Genomic DNA, 19072 nt, shown 5'->3' with positions numbered 1-19072 from the left:
TTTATTTTTTTATTTTTAAAGTAAATTTCTAAAACATTCTTAGCATGATATTTGATGAGATATTTTGACAGCCAAGTGGTACCACAGAACGTGTTGCCATAGCAACCGATATTCTTACACAGATTATTAAAAGGACTGGGTTAACTCTGCAGAGTGTGGGTCGTGAAAGACTATTATTGCTATGCATTTGCATAGACAAAGGAAGCAAACTACAAGTCTCTCCCTTCTATTTATGATGCCATCCTCCATGGTGGCTGCCCCACGTTTATATTTTAAATCTCAGAATTGTACTGGAGAATAAAGTGCTTCTTGCCCCCTGGAGCAAAAAGTAAAGAACTGCAGCAGTGCTAGGTTCAGGAAAGCAGGTAATACATATTAGCTGTGACCTGACAAGCCCACGTAAGTGAATAAAGACAGAAGTCATAGAAAAATGTCAATGTACCTTTTAAAGGTAAAAAACCATATGCACATTTTATCAAAGACAATTTTTCAACACAACTAAAGGAAGAAGAATAATGAAATTCAATACATTTGACTCATTTAAAGGAGAACACATGACTATTTAGCTATTCTAAGAAGACTAAAAAAAAACCAAACCCAAAAATATTACTCAAAAATAGAAAAAATACAGATGCAGAATGAAAGAGAAATGTACTACTTCCATTAGATGTATTTTATTTAAGCAGCCTAAGATCACAGTGGGGATCACAGAATTTTAAGTTAATGTCAATACGAATGAGAATAAATGAAAAATATTATATAGTCAGATCTCCTAAAAATACCAGTCAACGTCAGAGTTCATTAGATGTGCAATTGGAATAAATATTGCTATGCAACTAGACAATCCAAGTATGAATAACGTGATGCAGGCTAATTTACAGACTACTGGAGAGTTGGGTTGGCACTTTTTTTTACTGTATGTCTGAGTTCTGTCTTCTTTCCCACATTTTTGCTACTCATAAAGCACTAAAAAGGAAGCATTAAGAGAAATGTACTTGCAGGTCAAGAGACAATTATTCCCATCACCTGTCTCACTCATCCCCACTGCCAGATAACAGGCACAAAAGGATAAGTAGGAGTTGCTGTAGGGCAAGAGAGCTGCATTTGCAAAGAAGAGGTAAGGAGTTAATAGCTGCATGGTAGAAAGGGGATCAAAAATCCACTAGATGGATTAGACTGGGTTTGCATACCCTAGGGGGAGGTATGCACCTGGCAGACACAGGTGAGATACAGAAAGACATCCACAATTGGTCCACAATCCTCAGACTGTCACATAAGCCCACAAAACTCTCACACCAGACCACACAGTTCCCTGCAATTCTCTCCCAGCCTTCATTCCTTTCCCAGAACTCCTTCATTTTTCTGTTCTGTTGTATAATTTCATTTTGCTTCCTTAGAGATCCTTTGGATGCGAAAATCTAATTTTGTGTGTGCTGCTGGGAAGCCTTGAAATAGCCCTGTAGGGAGAGTTTTAGTGAAACTAAAGTTATTTATGCCCACTTCTCAGGAAAAAGAAATAAATAAAGAGAGAGGAAGAGATTTCTGTCACCTAAAGGAAAACAGACACAATTGAGAGCCATTTATTCATGCTTGTTTTGAACCAACAAAAAGTAAGTGTAGTTTGGAAATGCCACATCCATTGTAGTTGCTCAATTAATTGAATTTTGAATTATGAAATGGTGAAGTCAATATTATCCATAATACTACGCTTGAAAAAGGCCAATTCTGCCTAAGCTAGAAGAATTGTGAGTATAGGCATCCTATATTCTCAAACAAAACAGGTAGAAAATCTTAAAAGATATTAGACATGATATGTAAAAAGGAAAAGTTGGTAGGGAAACCACAAGATATTGGTACATAAGAAAACATTTAATAAAAGTTCTGTTTTTTTACTGGAACATCAATTAAGTATTAAAAATTTCTTATAGCTGTAAGAGACTAACAATATACTTTCTATGCATAAAAAAGAATAATAACGTAACAGTAGAGGAGTAGTAAGATCTAGTAAAAGGACAATGGGCCATTACAATCACCAGTAAGTTTTCCTCAGACCCTAGTGAGCCTGACATATAACCTCTGATGTCTTTGAAAATTTAGGTATTGAAGTCTTCCTCTTCATGCCTCCATCTACATAAAAGGCAAAACTTGACCAGTAGGATACTTTAAACTGAAGGATACTTTATTCTAGAAACAGGCTATTTATCTTCCAACAATATTTATAAACATCAGACTGGCTGTCACGGTAACTTGACATCTCTTTTCTGATTTTAGGGAACAAGTCAATATCTGGCAGCAAATTGAATGATGAATACAGCCAAAAAAAAAAAAAAACCAAAGGCCAATAGAAGCCAACAGGAAAAGAAAAAGAGAGTGTCTTTAATCTCAACTATTACTTAAAGCTATCAAGTTGACAGCTCAAGAAACTTTATACCACGTACAGAACATACACAAAGTCCTGGCCTTACTTTTTACAGATGTCAAACGATTTCCTGACTACCATATGACCTCATTATCTAGACAAGCATTTTCTGAATATGGTAAGCCTTATAAAACCTCTTATCTCCTTTTAGTGCCTCTCATTCTCAGTTTTTCATGACAAATGGTCTGCTTTCTGCCTTGACATTTTTAAGCAGTCATTGCTGGAAAAATGTTGTTTAATTCCCTCACTTCAAGATACAGAGGAGACTTTCTTCTAGCAGTCCAGTGAAACTTAAAAGCAAACACAAAATTCTTTCAATACTTCTTGTGTCTCTGTTTTTTCATAATTGAAATTTGTTCGCAGAAGTATTGCAAATACCCTTTCAGACAGTATCCCCTAGTGCAGGATAGCACCAGCAGAACTGCTAAAGATAGAATAATTTATAGGACCTTTACCATTTGCTATTGCATCAGAGTCCTTGACACTAATGTTAACTTTTCATTTCTCTTGCAGCACTTCATATATTAGGAAAACAAGCTTTTTGAAATGGAGCAGCAAAGATGAAATCCGGAGGACAATCTGCTTATGAAAGGTAGAAAACAATCAGACTTTTGATTAAATGCTACCACTCAGGCTGGAACAAGTTAGTAGGAGGCTTCTTCTGAAGAAATAATTTATCAGATATAGGACTGTGCAAATATTTCAAATGATCCTAACCACCAGGTTACAGAGGTATATCCCTGCCTCTCCTTTGCCTGGCTCAAAGAATATGTAATTATACGGTGAAATACAAGCAAAGAAGATACAGCTCTACCATCTACTATTCTAATTCTACATTATACTAGTATTTAATAGAGAGGGAAACTCTTCCTGAATATCCTCTATAAATGAGGATGAACAGGAGGCTGTTCTCTGTGGCTGCTGCTCCCATCACATGTGGCAGCCAAGCAGGGATGGCTCCTTTTCTCTCACTGATCCACCTGCTGCTGCCCAGGCTGCTCTGAGGGCAAAAGGCCTGATGGACACAGAGAAGAAAAAAAGCAGCATTTGGGCATGAAATCTAACACCATCCGTTATTATTTTTCCACAGGAGGATACCTACATTAAACAAATGTATCCATCCAGAATTTAGAGCCTTATTTACAAGACATATGATATGTCTTGGAGCTAAACAACAGTGAAACACTTCAATGGCTTGGGCATACCTTTCCCACATGCCCAAAAGCAGCTTTCTCCATGCTTAGTGTTTTCTATTGTCTATCCTCACTATCATAGAATGGTAGGAGTTGGAAGGTACCTTTAGAGATCATCTAGTCCAACCCCCTTGCAGAAGTAGGTCCATCTAGATCAGGTCTTGAAGACCTCCAAGGAAGGAGACTCCACACCCTCCCTGGGCAGCCTTTACCAGGGCTCCCTCATCTGAACAGTAAAATAGTTTTTTTCTAATGTTTAAATGGAACTTTTTGTGTTCCCGCTTCATCTCATTACCCCTTTAGCTGTTGATAGATAGCACTGCAAAAAGGGATGCCCCAACCTCCTGACACCCATCATTTAGATATTTCTAAATATTAGTAAGATCTCCCCTCAGTTTCCTCTTCTCCAGACTAAACAGCCCCAGTTCCCTGTCTTTCACCTTATCCTGCATATCTGCAGTCATTCTTTCACAAATATGTTCCTAGTTTACATATCTTTCATCACTTTGTTCACTATGAGTCTGGTTAGAGCTTGATTGCATATAGTGTATTCAGCAGGGGAATACCAGGACAATCAGGACAGTCTTGTACCTAAATTAACTGAATGTTGGAGAAGTATACGCTGTACCTATTTCTGCTGTAATCCCTGTGAGATGCTGTGCGTGTCATTTAAACTTCAAGATGGTCTCTAAGCATGTGTTCCTTATTTGTTGGCTATATTGAAACTGTGAAGGCAAGTTTGCAGAACTGCTGAGCAATGTATAAGATATTCTGTGACCATTTTGGTGCTAGATGTGACTAAGTGCTCTGAGAATCCATGCTCTAGTAGTTTCAGTCAGTGAGAATCTTGTCCTCTACACCACTGCACATCAGACAAGCTGCATGTGATTGTACTTTCTGAATCAGTTTCCATTAAAAAAAATTGTATGAAGGAGCTGCACACTTTGAACTCAAAAACAGTAATGTCTGAACATGGGAGGAAATTCCTGCAGCTTGAAGTCAGTCGAGTCTCGGTAATTGACTATGTAACAACAGTACAGTGTATTAACTTTATGTAAACATGATTACTTCACATACATGATGAAAAGTACATGAACGTGTAGTTACTGCCCCTCAGTGGCAAGTGCTATTGACACCTATCATGATGAGCACCCCTAAAATTAGTCATCCTGTCTGCAGACCAGGATCTGACATCATGCAGTGAATACATTCTGGAACTAGACAGCAAGTGCAACACATGATGAATAAGGTCAAAATTCTCAGTAAAAATGAGATTATAAAATGAATAAATAGATTTGAATATGTATTCAAATCAAGGCCACAAATTTCATTTTTTTAAAAATTATTTCATGTAACAAATAGTGAAAATTAAGACAATTCTGAATTATTATTATATTATAGGTATTATTATTTTTATATAATATTATACCTTCATAATAGGATGCTTATATACATACAATATGACAAAAGTTTTAGACTGTCATTTATTAATAAAAAGGAATATTTTGGTTAATTATTTTTTTACTAAACATAAAAGCTTTTGAACTGAGTGTGGTAAGCTTCATATGAGGAGCATTTAATCTAAATATAAAAGCCACTACTAGGACACTTATATTAAGATATACACATTAAATATTAGATCCCTGAAGCGCAAAGCAAGAGTCATCTCAATGTATTTTAGTAAGAATCTTCATTCTTTTCTAACTCCTGTTTAATCTTGTCATGTGGGTGAAAATTTTCAAGTGACAGAACATTGAAGAATTCAATAAATCCAAAAATTGCAGAGAATAGAACACTAAGTAATTTGGTAACTTTAACCATAATAAGGTGGTATTTGTTAAGAATTATGTAGTAGATGGAGGCTAAAGAATTTTCATTTTTAAGTATCTTGGGAGGTGTATACGGTATTTGATTTTGTGTGAAATTAACAGGGTGAAGTACTTGTTGCTTAAAGCTGCAATATTCACTGTCCCAATTCAAAAAAAGCACTTAGAACACCATTCTTTTGGAGTAGTTTGAACTGTTTGAAAGCTAAATATTTGAGCTATTTGTTTAATCTATGGATTAAACTAATTTCTGGATTGTTTAATCTATAGATTAAACTAGATGTCTTTAACACATGGAAATACAGGCAGTTCCACAACTTTTTTTTTAATTGATCCTAATATCTGTGTTTGGGACAGAATTTAAACTACCTTCCAAATTAATTTCTGCCTCTTAATGATAGGTAAAGTGAACCTATGTTTTAAGCTCTCATCTAACTCCCAGCATGTAACTTACGCTCATAAACCAGAGTATTTGTACATTTAGTATCAATTTCAGAGGCTTAGTATCAAAGCACTTCAAATGCTTTGCTTGACCAAGGAAAATTAACTTGACACACTGAAGCATAGAATTCAACCTAGAAAGCCCTAAAGACTGCAAGGACACTCTATGCTACAGAAGTGTATTTCTAGGGATGTCTTTCCATCTCACAGGCGTAGTAGAATTGACCTAAGTTGATATGTAGGAAGGGTATACCAAAATGTAGGCTGTGCAGAAATGCAGGAATTTGGTAACTTCTTTTTTGTTTTTTGAGTCTTGAAGTTTAAGCACATGAATAGTTCCAATTAAGTTAATGTGTTTTCTTATGTTAAAGACATGCTTATGTGTCTCCCTGAATCAATATGCACATGACTCATTCCAAAAAGTGACTCACTGTGAAAAGCCTCATGTACCAGTTGAAAAAGAACAGACTGATAATGAAGGGTATAGGAGCCTGCAGAAAAGCACAATCAAGTGTTAATATTTTTAGAAATGTTAAAGAGCTTAACCATATTTACCTTTGCAAAAAGCAAAAAAAGAATTCAAAGTACAGACCAACATTTTTGGCTTTAAATGTCATAGAAAGGAAATACTGCTTGGAGAATAACTACAGAGGCATCTCTGTATTTAACACCCCTATACTATTTGAATGTTATCATATAACATTTGGAAAAAAACAGTGCAATGTAATTGAAAGCAGATCAGCAGTAAAACGTGTATTTTTTCTTTTTTTAAAGTTGTGAAAAAGAGGGTGTATAAGTGGGTGGCAGTATGATGAAACTTATAGAAAATACGTTATTTGTCATGAAATAGAGCAGAAGGAACAGTAATTGAAGTAGAAGAAAAATCAGGTGCTAAGTGAGTAGGCAGAAGTCAGCACTTTACTCCTCCAGTGCAGTTTTTTATTTAGCATATGTGTTCTCAGTAAAAGTGTGTTACTGAAAATGCAGTTATTATTCCATTAAGTTGCTGTTGGCTTAATGAAGAACATAAGAGAAAATCATACCTGAAGAGACAAAGCCAATATAAAAAGAAATTATATACAGCACTGAGGTAGTCATCTGAAGAGGAATGCTATCTAAGACTGGGTAATCAAAAAGGCCTTGAAGAGCATTTGTACTAGATATGTACAGACCCACTAGTGAGAAATCACTAGGAGTTTGCCATATTGCCACTGAAATGCTAAATATAAAAATAAACAATGTAGTAGAATAACTGACAATCAGTTGAAATGCTTTGACAGGCTACAGAAACTGAAGTCCTAACTGAAAAAGATCAGTCGATAGCAACCTACCTTTGATCTCATTAAAGCATGAAAAAGCTCAGACTCTTCTAGAGATATTTAAGGGATCACACACATCCCCTCCATAAGAGATACTGAATACTATTAACTGAACAAGAACTCTCAGTGCAGTCTGATGGCAGGTAGAAGCCCAATTTACATAGAAGGTGGACATAAAATTCAGAATCATCTTCACCAAGAAGGCAAAGGTTTTGCTATGGCTGGTAGGAAAACCTGCAGTGTGAAGCTCACAAACTGCAATCTGCCCCTTTCTCCTGTCTTGGGTAATTAAAACAGTGATTTCTCTGCAGTCATTTCAATAACCAGTACTACCAGCAGATTTAGGACAGTGGTGACTCTTTCTTCTCACTTGTACTGTTTTTACCTGTAGTAGATTCAACATATAAATCTACAGGCACACCTTTATGTTGTTTCCCACCGTCCTAGGTAGCTGAAGACCTAATACTTTAATTCTTTCTCCAGCCAGTCATCATATAGTGTCTTAAAGGTCCTGTAAAATACAGATAAACAAGTCAGTAATACACCTTCTTCTATAACTCTTGTGTAACACTATATTTCTTACGAAGTCTCTACAGCTAAGTAAGTTACCTGTTAAAACTACTGACATTTCTTACAAGAAATATCACTTTGGATAGAGACAAGGGCAAGGTAATAAATATTCAAATACCCACAAGTAATCAACTATTAATAATTAAAAGAAAGACCAGAATAGGAATAAAACATTTTTGCATTTTAATATTACTTTTGTCAAAGATTGACAGGTAGTGCTGAAGCTGCTTCTTTGCAGGCTGTGAATAGTTCATATTCCAGAGACATTGGGCAGAGCACCAACATCAACAGAAATAATAGCAGTAGTATTAATAGAAAATGTTCAAATAACTACTGAAGCAAATAAAATTGAAAAGTCTCTTCTGAGATTTTCCCTCATAGCACTAAACTGAAGATTATAACATGTTTGGGAAGAACAGATGTCAAGAGAAAATAGATGTTCAAAAATGGAGTTAATCATTCAACTCTTACATCTCTGTTGAAAAGTGAGCAGTATAAAAACAGATGTGTGCATGGTCAAGTAGCCCTGGTTTCTGTTTCTCATTGCAATTAAAAAAAAAACCAGACACCTTATACCACTCTGCTGAGCCATGTCTGTTAGTATACGGTGAAGTTACAGAAAAACTAAGGGGTAAATTTATAGTACATTGTTAATCTGTATAAACGGTCAAATATTTTTAATGCATGGTAAATATTAGGCTTAACTCAGAATTACTTCTGACCCTATGCTTTATAGAGGTGTAAGAGCCGGGTCCAATACATTTTTTTGCTATTCATTTTCTATTTGCTGAGTTTCTTCATAGAGACTAAAAAAAAAAAAGCCAAAAAAATTGCAATGAAACCCTATGTCATGAGTGGTCAACTGTTTCAAGACTTAAGGACAAAAATACTCTATAGTTTCATATGTCAATTACAAAATAAATATGCTTGTTGCTATTAGAATAAAAATGAAATAAAGCAAGCAGTCCAAACAAGTTGCCCAGTGCTCCAATTCCAACTACTAAACAATTTTTAAAGAAAGTGCTCCTTTGTATTAGCTCATCATGAGTGGTCCTTTGCCTTGTAAAATATATCAGCATCTTTACCATTAGCATTACTTGTATACGTCTTATTAACAGATGAAGATGGGAAACTGGGACTGGTGTTGCAAAGACAGTACCTACTTATTGAACTTCAAAAGAATCATAGAATGTGTTATAGCGAAACTATACATTTACACTTATATTCACCACTTAATGAATCCCATAAGGGTTCATATAGCTTTGATGGATTAGTATGCTCCATCTTCTGTTTGCATCACAAGGATATTAATATCCAACATAACCATATTGTTCTCATTTTTCTAATGCACTTTCTATCAGATGGTGATCAGAGATTACTGTCCATTCCAAGCTTAATGACTTTATTCTTATACTAATAGATATAAAGTCAGTGTTGACTTTTGGAACATACAAGAGATATTTAAGGTTTTTTTTTTTCCCTCTACTCTTAGCATCCCTTTGTGCAAGTAAAACATTTATTTTAAGGTCACTATGTTTTAAAAAACACAATCAAATCTGCATTGGTATCTACTGACAACAGTTTTAGAGATGTTACAGAAGTACCTTCTTCAGTAACATGCAGGATGATCAAAAGCTAAAAAGTTCTAGAATTATGTTTTCCATTTCTGAGATTGCAGGATAGAAAAGAGTACATTTTAGAGCATACTTACTCCCTCTTTCCTTATGAACTCATTTATCTTGCCCCTAGGGTAACTATCTACATATGACTGCAAAAAAGAATCTCCCACACGTAAAAAGTCTGAGCCTGAATAAACTACCACAACTATTTTATGACGACAAAAATATTTTGGAAATTGATTCTAATCGTACTTAAATGCTGCAGAAATCCTTCATATTCCTTATAGATCTCATATATTGTTACATACTCTTATCACTCAAATGATATAAACCAAATAGTTTACTCAAGTTTCACAAATATTCATCAAACCTTAACGTTAACACTGCCAGTCTACCAGAGGGATACTTGGATCTTCATTAACTCTAAACTGAAGTCTAGTGTTGACCTTTGGGCACTCTAGCTAGCCTCTAACTGGCACTCCAGAACACCATGACTTTCCAAGTCCTTTGTCACAACTTCCAGCCCCACGTAGATGAGCTGCTGACCAAAACAGCACTAGACACCTATGTTTCTGCGACTGACTTGAGGGCTTATGGTGGGATCCAGCTGCTAAGTATAGGCATGCAGTGTCATTATAGATACTACAGTGTAGCTACTGACCCTTAATTACCGCTCCTGAAGGCATAACTGAGTCCATGTTAGCCCCATGCAAAAGGCACTTTGTGCACTCACAGTGAGACATGCAACACTGAGGCAGTTGGGCCCCACCTATGTCATTTCATCACCCCTACTTGTGATACTCTGATGAAGAAGGGAGAAACATAATTTTAAGAGAATCGAAGATCATGACGAAAAGAACTTTTTTGTTCTCTGGTAAGGGAGAAGTTGAAAACCGGATTCTAGAGGAAACACTGGAGAAAAGTCTGAGGAGAGCAGAAATCCAAAGGAAAAGCAGGGTAGGAGTCCATGACAGATTTTTTTGGCAGACTTTTAGGGAAAGTCAGGTCTTGAGGGAAACATCTCTGGTGGCTAATATCCTAGTAACAGCAAAAGTCATCAGCTTTCACAATGATTTGGTTTTGTATTCTTATGACAAAGAGAAACGTTATGTTAATAATGCAAAATCACCTGAGTGGAAACCTCATGGTACTATCTTCTGTTTCTGTTCTTCACAAGCGACTGAAATTCTTTCAGAAGAACCCATAATGAAGTTGGGAACTGTAGCTTAAAAATGGACATTGTGTTGCACACTATTGCATACTCACAGGACGGTGGACACTGAGGGTATGGAAGAAATGGGAGAGACAAGCATTCTGCTATGCAAGCCTGGCAACAGTGTCCACAATGGCACGGGAAGCTCAGGGATGTTAAAAAAAAAATAGCAGCACAAGTAGGGATGAAAAAGATGGTCCTCTAAAGCACCGAATAACACACACAAAAAAAGATATTTAATTAAAGCAAATATACTTCATATTGGGAAGATGATCTCAAGATCAGTTCTGATAGAGTCCTCAGATCCTGGCTAATCCTGTTGAGTTTAGTAGATTTCTTTGGTATTCATCTAAGTATAACGAAACAGAGGTTAGTCTTTAAATTACATATGTGCTCAGTACTACAACACATGACAGTCTCAAATTAAAATAGTCCTGCGAAAAAACACAAAAATTTACTGTGGCTAATTCAATCAAACATAGCTGTTCAACAGGATTCTTTAGTATATAAAATATTATGAATCATTTCTAGAGAAACCCTAATTTACATAGAGCTTTATAGCCATAAAGACAAACAAGCTCTTTGATCTCTAAAGTCTATATTACAATTATTTTATATGGGGAAAAAAATGCTACACCCATATCTGAAATCCTTATGGAATAGAAATTTAGCTAAGATGAAAGTGTCCACAGCAGGGCAAGTGAACTGATTGTTAGTGTGGCAAGATTTACATATAAAATAAAACTTGAAAGTACTAGGATTACTTAGGAAAAAAGAAAGCTTGAAGAAAAAATAAGCCTGGAGTATTGCAAGTTATGGAGCGTGTACACAAAACAATTGTTCTTTTCCACTTGGTCAGATTTTACTATATAAGAATAAAAGCAAGTGTATACTCAGCAAATAAAAGAAAATGCCTGTATATACAGTACACGTTCTGTAAAACATAGTAATACAGGGTCATTGCAGTAAACAATGTGACAAATTGGAGCAAAAGGATTAGATACATTTAAGATTCACCAATGCAAGCTAAACGCATAACTGCATTCAGATTCATTTGTCTGTAAGCTATTTTCCTGCAAGCATCTGATAGGCAAAGAATTTGCCATGCACATACATAATTGGACAGACTCATTAAATCCACATTCTAGTGAGAAAAAAGTAGTTACATTTTACTGCAGGTTAGATGAACTGGTGGCTTGGTCAGCATCTTGAGCTAGATATAATTCACATAGCTTAAATCATACTAGAGCACTGTCATATTTCAGGGTTTTATGTTCTTAGAGAAGTGCTGATTATCTCACAGGGCAGGTCTATGCAGCACATGGGGGGATTGCCTAGCAATACTTCTACCAGAAATCACAGCCACAGGAAGCTGCAGGCTAATTTAGTTGACTGAAACATGCCACTTGGCAAATTATTCTGTGTAGAGTTCCACACGGCTGCTGTCAGGATCCCCAACATAGAAATCCTTACAAGAATTTACTGAAGCATAGCATAACCAACAGATATTAAAATAAGATATTTTCTCCTAACTGCAGAAGATAGGTTGCGAGAGGATATATTAAAAGTGTCTGAACTTCCTTGGGGTAAGTAAATCCCCTAACAGAAGAGACAAAAAAGTTGGTAGGTTTCCAGTTCTTATTTAAATAGAATTTAGAAATAATTTTAAAAACTAGCTTGTAGCAAGTATATAATTCTACATTGACCAAGTGGATGCTTGGTGGTGGATGTCATATTATAACTGTCTAATGAGAAAATAACAGCAACAACACTTCTCAGTGGGAAATACCACTGTGCGCATTAGAAACTGGTACTAACAGATGGGTTTTAGTTGGGCGGTAGCTTTTAAAAACAATTTTTAAAGTTATATAATCTTATCTTCAGAGGGCAGGTAGATCTTGCAACAAGGAAATCTTAGAAGGTAAGATTTACATATCCTGGGAGAGATGACCTTCATGTTTTTATTTCCCATAGAAACAAAAATCAGTGTAAGCTTGCAAAATAAGATTAGTAACTGAACTACATGCAAAAGTCCAACTTCATACAAAATTCTTCCAATGTCAAAATTAGTCAATATATAAATTCTCTTACTATTAAAAAGGGGGAATTAACTAAAGCAACAATATTGCAAACACTGACACAGTACAATTTTCTTCTCTTTTTAATATATACATATCTCATCAATACCTGCAAAATACAGCAAAGCTGTATTATTTAATATGGTAACATTTACTGAATTTGGTAACTTATCTGCTTCTCCTCATGGAGCCTCAAACAATCAGGCCTGATTGTCTCACTGTTCCTCAATAAGTAACCAAAATTGTTTTTGTATGTGTTTTTAATGTATCCTCATTAGTCAGCCATTGTATATACTCGGGGATTGTTCATCATCATTGTCATTTCAAATTGTCTCATTCTATTAATAATGCCTGTATGCAAATAGGTGCTGTTGTTAAAGGCTACCATGGTTGATCCAAGATAGTAACCGCTTTAGTCCAATGTATTTGGTCCCTCTTAGTCACTATGATATTTTTGTCCAGCCATCAGTTATTTAAATGCGACATTAAAAGAAAAGCAAACAAAAAACCCAACAGTATCATTTAATAATGTTACTAAATTGCTTATTTCAATATTCAGATTCCACTGATTGTTAATTTGCAAGATAAAATAAAATTCAGATTTTTCTATTAAAAAAAATAATTGTTCTTTGCCTTAGGGAAAAAACCAAATCAGAGTAATTGACTTCTAAAGGACAATGCATAAATTTTATTCCCCTCTAATATATTCATTCTAAGCCATCTTTTTAAAATTACACAATTCTACGCTTTCAAATCTCTCCTTAGATATAAATCAAACAGGGTCATAGTTTTATTGCCTTTATGTATCCTCATGCTCTTGATAATCTCACATAAGTGAAAAAAAGTGAATTTTCTCTTTCATGATGTCTCACCCCCATTTTCAACAATGTTAATAGGATGGTTTTTGAGTTTAACTTTTTTTACACTCTCAATTCACTTCACAATCAACTTCCCTTTCTGGATGACAGAAGTAAGCAGAAATTGACATTTATATGCCTGTGATGAAATCCAAATCTTTTTGTGAGACTACACAGAATCTTTCTTCATGTTTAAATTTAAATTACTGCTGCCAGCCTTTATTATCTATTATATAACCACATTAAATTTAATCAGATATACTGCTGCCACTTCTGTGAAATCTCTCTGTAGCACAGTCACTGTAATCCTACATGGGTTTACGACCTTTAGTTTTCTTCTGTAAGGAAAAAAAAAAAAATACAGACACCTTAACTCCAATTTCTCAGTATTTATTCCACTTAAGTAAGCAAAATCCTTTAATATATACTCTGCTGTTAAAAGCACAAAAGCAATTTCTGGGGCTAGGCCTTAGGCTTTAACTCATATCACATATCCAAAGATAGTAAGACATTGCATTTGGAATCACTAATATAGTTTATGTGTTGTGATTCAGAACAAAATAGAATAAATGTAAAAGCAAACACTGCAATCACCTAAAAAGTGAGATTGATCTGAAGAAAATACTTTAATTTGGAGTTTACGTTTTGGAGTTTTTTTAAGGGCACATGGCAGATATTTATTGTTTTAAAATTAACTTTAGTTGGAAAATTCTCATGACTTCTCCAAAAAACATGGACAATAGTTAACGTTACTATATGAAAACAACGCTTTTCAAATTCTTTCTTAAGGACTGAAACTTTTGAAACAGATTAAGATGAACCTCTTAAATGAGTCAATTTTAAGAAAAAAAACCCCTATTAAAATAAAATCAAGTTTATGAAGGGGAAAGACTGATGTATTCAACATGTAAACTGTGAAAATACATATCTACTTATCCACACAGAAGTGTAAAAGTTCTTAATACACTATCTTTTTGTTTTGCAATCACAGGCTACACAAAGTAAATAAAACATAGTCTGCCATTCTCTGGTATCCACAGGTTTCTTACAAGGATAAGAAGCTCATATTTTTCTGACTTTTTTTAAACTAAGAAAAACAATGAGCAAACACACTACAACAAATACAGAATATTTCTGGTTTTAATATTACATTTTCAGTAATTTGCTCTCACATAAATACTTGCACCGGAATCTCAAACCTGACAAGAAACCGGTAATGATGTTTGTAAGTACTCCAAGGACAGAGCAATGTAAATTAAAGCAATTTACTTGTAGAAGCTCTGGAAGATTCTTCATGAGATACACTTCAGCATTCTTCTGTTCATTTTCCTGACACAATTTTTCTAAATCCCTGCTTTGCAAGTTAACTATTAGCATTTTTTACTTCTCTTGAATTCACACAGGTTGTTTGAATACACACTTTATGTGTAACCTCCATGTTATAATACACCTCTAAAATCAGCCCAGATATTTCAGTTTGTATGCCACGACATTCAATAGATTTTCTTCTTATAAGAGGTACAAGTGTTTATCTTCAAGGAGTTTGTACTTGTATCAAGGAGTATCAACTGTGTTAAAAATGCATGATTTAAGTACAGAAATAAATAAAGTTGGAAAACTCTTACATAAGATCTCTGCTTTTGTTCTTGAAATTACTGAGCCAGACTGCCATCTATTGGAAAATAAATATTTTTTAAATTGTATTTTTTTAAAAAAGACCCTGAAACTACTCTAAGTTATTGCTAGCAAAATCAGATTTTTACAATTATAGTTAAGACAACTGAATTTAAGAAAAAAAATCTAAGTTCATTAAGATGTGATAGTCAGAGATTTCCCTACATCTTTTCCCATCTCATGCTTTCTCAAACACATTTTGAAACACAACTTCTCTTCTAGCTTGCTGAAGAATAAAATCCTATTTTTTTTTTGAGTTTTAGATGACAGCACATCAGAAGTATTTTGAAACATAGTAAAAGTTACAAAGTGATCAAGTTTCCAGTGTAGTTGTAGTTTTAGTTTATTGTTTATAATGTACTCTTCAAATAAAAGATCCCATTAACTTACTCTTGTCTGACTTTGTGCTATTCAGCAAACAAATGTTCAGTTTTCATTCTCTTCATTATCTGCTCTCCTCATTCAGGAGGCTAACACAGTGTGCCTTTCCAGAGCCCAAACATCTTCCCAGTTTCCCTTTCAGCTTTTGTAATGGAACTGTCCTGTGGCAGCAATTTTTACTCATGTCTAGATCTATTCCTATCTGCATTGTGGTGTCTATTCTCACTCTCCTTACTGTTCCATTCCACTCTCCTCCTTCAAGATGTTCATGTCTTCCAGTCCTTAAGATCCTGCCCTTCAATTTTCATCTTTCATATCCTGAGGAAACTTAATACGTTATCACAGAACTGACATGTAAATTTTAATTAAAATGGCTAAACCCAAAATTTTTATCCAGAAAGCTTTTTTCATTTTTCAGTTTCTCTTCATCTCAGTTATGCAAACTCTGCTTTCTATTTTACTTTAAAATATGGTAAGCACATAAACCTCTGGGTTTTTCTTAATACCTTATTTCACACATCACACATTTAGTCAAGAGTAATATTAAGTAATAAAGTGTGTAGCGTTTTCAATGCAAAAAAGTCTCAGTTCAAACATACCAGAATAAGTTACCATGTGGTTAGATGACTACTCACCCAATAACTCAGCAAATGGAAGACTGGATTAAGTTTTGTCCTTGACTCAAAAGAACTCAAATTCACAAGTTCAAAATAAAATGTAGTATTCTACAGGGGCTACATCTCTCAGCAACAAACAATGCAAGACATCGGATGCCAGAAAAGGAATAGAATTTGCTAGTAAGTACAGACTCCTAAGTCCTGCTCTCAGGATTACACTGGTGTTTTTCCAGTGGTTGAAAAATCCAAAAAGAATATTGTAGGGAATATTGGAGGGAAACTATAAAAGTGACGTTAAACCCCACCTTTATGCCATAGAGAAAACTGAACATCACCCTTCCACTTACCAAATGAGCCTTTTACTGCAAAGTTATTGCATTAAAAAGCAGGCATACCCACTACCATACAACAAACAAAAGCACTAAGCCTTTCTCTTTCAAATATGAGAGGCTGGCATGTTGATTCTGGAGATTTTCTAGAATCTGTAGCCTGGAATTAAGAGCACTCCTTTCTGCAATCCTAAATCAGTCTAAACCTTATTTAACCAGAACAGTACCACAGGTGATTTGGTCCTCTTAAAGAGAGCCAAATAGCTAAAAAAATGCTTTGAAATGTACTCTGCTTCCTGACGCTCTTTCACGTGCCCCTGCTCTCCTCAGTAGATGGCTCCTGAGTCTCATTGTTCCAAACTTACAAAGGTTTTGACCCACAAAATACTACTCCAAATAGAAATACCCCAATCTTGGCCTTCTATTTCTCTGAACAAGAGCATGATGCAAAAATACAGAAGTCTTCTAGTAGCCTTCTAGAATCTCCCTAAGGGCCACAGTGTCATGACTTGGGTTTTGGAACCTGTTCAAATCAATGGACTACAAGAGATGTTGAAGAGCCTGTACCAGTCATTGTTTCTGGAACTATCATTTGTCCAGGAAATGACATCATCTGATCCATTAATACCAAGGACCTGACTTCTACACTTCTTCAGAGTTCATACTGGTACAGTCAGAGATAAAAGTCAGGGGGAGAATTGCCAATTTGAACCAGAGGTAACTGCTCCCTTGCAGAGGCACACCCTGGTGTTCCCAGCCCTGTACTGGAGCTGGTAACAGAACAACACTCAATCCTGCAGGCAGAAAGAGTCTGTGCTTCAGTTACAATACACTTCTGTACTGCTCTTGCTTCCATAGGGTTTTGGCATGTGCAGCAGCAATGAATGAATGCAGACAACAGAGAAGACTCCACTTAACCAACTGAGAGTTTTACAGAAGCTTCCCAGGGAGGAGAAATCAAAATCAGAAGCTGTAAGAATCTTTCTGTTCTTTAGTACATACCCAAGGAATCTATTTCTGACTCAACATATCTACATATGTCTCCACTTCTCTCTTTCTCTCTGTATCCCTATGTTCTTACACACATAGATTCATTTAAGACTCTTCAATCATCACTCTATTGTCACACTTTTCGCCACCACAGTTGCTGGTCCTGTCCCCAGAGTCCTTTGCCAGCATTCATCTTTAGATACATCTTCAGAGCTAAACATGTCTACTTTAGTGCTTCTTCCTGATTACTATTGATGGTTCTTTACAGTGCATTTGAATCTTCTTATCACCCATGCACAATACAAGTAGTCTACACACCAAAGGAAGGCAGCACTTCCCAAAAACTAAAAGACAGTGTTGTCAAAACTTGGAGCAGCTACCTTTCTGTTGATGTAAGGAAGCCAAGTAGCAGCAACATAGACTGAGTGACCTCAAAATACCTTTTTTTTTTTTTTTTTTTTTTTTAAATAAAGGGATGTTTTAGATCAAAAAGGAAAATCCCACACGACAGCAACAAGTCCTCTCCATATAGGCCTATATAGTTGGGTTTACTCTAGGGGAAAATGTGCTCTGCCCTTCACTCTGACTTCATGTGATAAATGCATACCCATCATTATTCTTCTAGTTTTCTTAGAAAGAAAAGCTAGGTATGCTGGTAGGAGAGCACCACAATATGCTTTAAATAGACCCCACTTTTGAAGATTTGTTTTCACATCTAGTTCAGTATACAAATAAAAGAAATCTCAAAAACTACATTGTCTAATTTACCTTTGTATATGCCTGCTGCACATAAACTACAGATTTTGTGTCTGAATACCTCCCATTCATGGTATATTTCATTGAGGTTTGTGAAATTTTCAGTCTGAGTAGAGAGAATTATATGGATTATGTTTTCTGCAAAACAGCAGCTGAGCAGATTTAAATAGCTGTTAGCACCTAAATACACAGAGACACTAGAAAGATGTATATAAAAATGCTTTAGCAGGATCAGTACCTTGTTTAGATTGACTTCAACATGGGCTATGTATATGATCACTCAAATATATTTAGAAAAGTTATCTACTGCATTTCAGGGTATCTAACCATCTTTGCAAATCTCATTCTGTCTACATCCATTGTAATAAATCCTTTAGAACATAAAAATTCTTAACTAGTCATATTTCTCCCTATATATGAGAGAATAAATTCTCTTAACTTATGAACAACATTAACTGAAATTTAGCACTTAGCATTTTCTCCTCTGTTCTGTGCATTATTCCCTGGGAAATCCCATTTACTTTACTTATTAAGGAAGAGAATTCAATTAAAAAAAATAAAAAACCAAACCAACAAAAACAAAACCGCCCCAAGACTTGGAACACTGCAAAGAAAAATGAATCCTAAGGCAATTTATTCACAGGATCAGTAATAATGAAGTCATATTTTAACTGTAGTTGGTAATCATGGAAGTCTCATAACCACAAAAATATTTAGTATTACTCCACTTTTAATACTATTAGGCTACTGGGAAAGCTACATAGTGATAAAACATGCAAGATTCCCAGTT

At 35.2% G+C, this 19072-nt stretch overlaps 1 protein-coding gene across 4 annotated transcripts in view; it reads right to left on the bottom strand.

Moving 5' to 3' along the window:
• Positions 1-19072, bottom strand: part of ANKS1B (ankyrin repeat and sterile alpha motif domain containing 1B) — a 431515-nt gene that overhangs the window by 325337 nt on the left and 87106 nt on the right. The gene's annotated exons all lie outside the window — the stretch shown is intronic.

This window comes from Colius striatus, chromosome 1 (assembly GCF_028858725.1).
Source record: "Colius striatus isolate bColStr4 chromosome 1, bColStr4.1.hap1, whole genome shotgun sequence".
Lineage (NCBI taxonomy): Eukaryota > Metazoa > Chordata > Aves > Coliiformes > Coliidae > Colius > Colius striatus.
This window is presented reverse-complemented; position numbering and strand designations above follow the sequence as displayed.